We start from the raw sequence: 2,484 nt of genomic DNA, 5'->3' as shown, positions 1-2,484 counted from the left end.
CAACCATTTGATTTTCTAGATTCACTTTCATTTAATGTAATACATGTATACTTTTACTGGTGATGTTCGGTGTACATATACTCAGGCTTTTTACTCAGGGGGAGTGTGCATTATATTGGTGTATACTGTTCTGATTATATGGATCTGTGTTACTGAATGTTAACTGTAGTTTGTACATGTATCCTGATTAGGGTTAGGGTATTGACAATGATTTTGTGATTTGAGTACATTTTCGATTCAATATCAATTTGATCAAATTTTAGTTACAATAATAATTTTGCTTGGATATGAAAGAAGGAAAAGAAGCAACCCTTAAATATGTTGTGAGTTCAGAGGAAAACACAAGACTTTCACCTGGGAAAAGGGTGTTCGTGTCCCAGGAGTACTATTTAAGGGGACCAGTGTTTTAGCAATCTTTTTTTCTAATCTTACAGTGCTCATATTGTGCTTTTTGGCTTTTTCCGTTTCCTTTATTGTGTTATGTATCTTTTTTGTGCATGTTACAGGTTTAGAAAGTGAAAAAAGCCCAAAGTCCACCCCAAAGGAACAAGGAAGAAACAGCTCTATTGTAGTCCAGCCTTTACTTCAGAGACAAACGTGGTCACTTTGGAACACACGTTATAATGCTCACCTAGCTGCTAGCATGGCATGCCCTCATACTCTGCTTCTGACTGGCTAGTAGTCCTTACCTAGGTACTGTCAGGACACGCCCTCATACTCTGCTTCTGACTGGCTAGTAGTCCTTACCTAGGTACTGTCAGGGCACGCCCTCATACTCTGCTTCTGACTGGCTAGTAGTCCTTACCTAGCTACTGCGCATGTGTGACTCCCAACAAAGATGTAACAGAAGTGAGATGTCTCACTCTGTAGCTAAAACAGAGAGCTCAACACACAGGGTGAAAAGAGGAGCTGCAGCAATATGCAGTACAACAGAAATATGTTTTTTGAAAATTAAACCATGTAAACCTATTCTGGTACAACCTCTAAATACAATTACGAACCTGAAAATGAGCATAATATGAGTACTTCAAGACATTTTGAGGGTTAGGGTTAGAACTGTCAAGACTATGACCTCACAGTGATCTGTACCCGGGTCAGATTTCTTTGAGCGTTGGAACCCACAGCAAAATGAGTCGCTTCACTATCAGAATTTGATCCATTCGGTCCCGTAACATTTGGAAAGTCCAGAACAGCCATACAATGAAATTACTTTTTCCCCATTCAAGTTAGCAGAGTGATAAACTGGAAGTGGCCAGCTTGGAGGTCAACACAGTGAAGAAGCAGCGCCCGTCATCCGAGTAATGTTTGGCTCCATGATGGCTTCATGCACCACTGAGCAACTCTCATAAGAATGAACAGGGCTCTGCCTGCATCACTGGATCCAGGTTTTATTATACATCCATGGTATTGATATCAGATTACTCAAGATAGATTTTAATTGTAGAATCAATGATTTTAACCCGGCCCTAATCCTGATATGTGGTGTTTAAATAGGCTGTGTGCTGTCACCTGTGTTTTATCTAATGCCCAAGATAAATTTCTCTAAAGGGAGACAATTATAGGCTTATCTTATCTTAACACAATCTGATTAATGCATTTTTTTCTGTTCATGTTTTTCACATTTACTTCGTACTACAACACAGATTTGAACAGCAGCGACAGATAGGACTTTAATATTTAATTGTTCAGCCTTTGTATTGAAAGAACTTTATCCTTGCCACAATATGCACAGTACAAATTACAAAAAAAAACACTTTGCCATTAACCCTTTTAGTCCTAGGCTTTTTATTAGTTATTTACCTTAACCTTCTTATTAGTTTCAAATATGGATATATATATATATATATATATATATATATATTGCACCTCATCTTTGATCTACATCACTATCTAGACCACAATTCTGCACTGACTGAATATTGACTCTTTACCACATGTCAGCATTTCATATAGACTGTCTTTTCATACTTATTGTGTTATCACTGACCTACATCACTAACTAGACCACAACTTGCATTAACTGTATATTGCCTCTTCACTACATCTCAGCAGTGTTATAGACTGTCTATTCATGTATATTGTGTTGTTATTACCTTATCACTTTCGCATATCCTCCGACGTACTTACAACTCACTTTGCGCCGGCTTTGTAATGCTTACTAAATCTGTACTTTATGTAGCCTACTGTATTCTGTTTTCTTGGATTGTATTGTATGTGAAACTGTATGTTGTCTTCCATGCTTATGCTTTTCTTGGCCAGGTCGCCGTTGCAAAGGAGAACCTGTTCTCAACGACCTACCTGGTTAAATAAAGGTTAAATAAAATAAAATAATTCAAAAAAGATTACCAAGGCTATTTGAAAAAAAGAGTGATGTAAATCAAAGATTCATTGTGTCCAAATCCAGGTACAAATTGCATTTATTAGAATATCTGATGTGTCACATATGATTGTGCCGTGAAAATGTGATGCCTTATGCTAAATAAT

The 2,484-nt window shown here is 37.3% G+C and overlaps 1 protein-coding gene across 1 annotated transcript in view; it reads left to right on the top strand.

The window, feature by feature from the left end:
- The window catches only part of LOC116036403 (NLR family CARD domain-containing protein 3-like), a 1,020,880-nt gene that overhangs the window by 316,029 nt on the left and 702,367 nt on the right, over positions 1-2,484 (top strand). The gene's annotated exons all lie outside the window — the stretch shown is intronic.

Source organism: Sander lucioperca, chromosome 7, assembly GCF_008315115.2.
Source record: "Sander lucioperca isolate FBNREF2018 chromosome 7, SLUC_FBN_1.2, whole genome shotgun sequence".
NCBI classification, from domain to species: domain Eukaryota; kingdom Metazoa; phylum Chordata; class Actinopteri; order Perciformes; family Percidae; genus Sander; species Sander lucioperca.
Note: the sequence above shows the minus strand (reverse complement) of the source record. Positions and strands in the feature narration are given on the sequence as shown.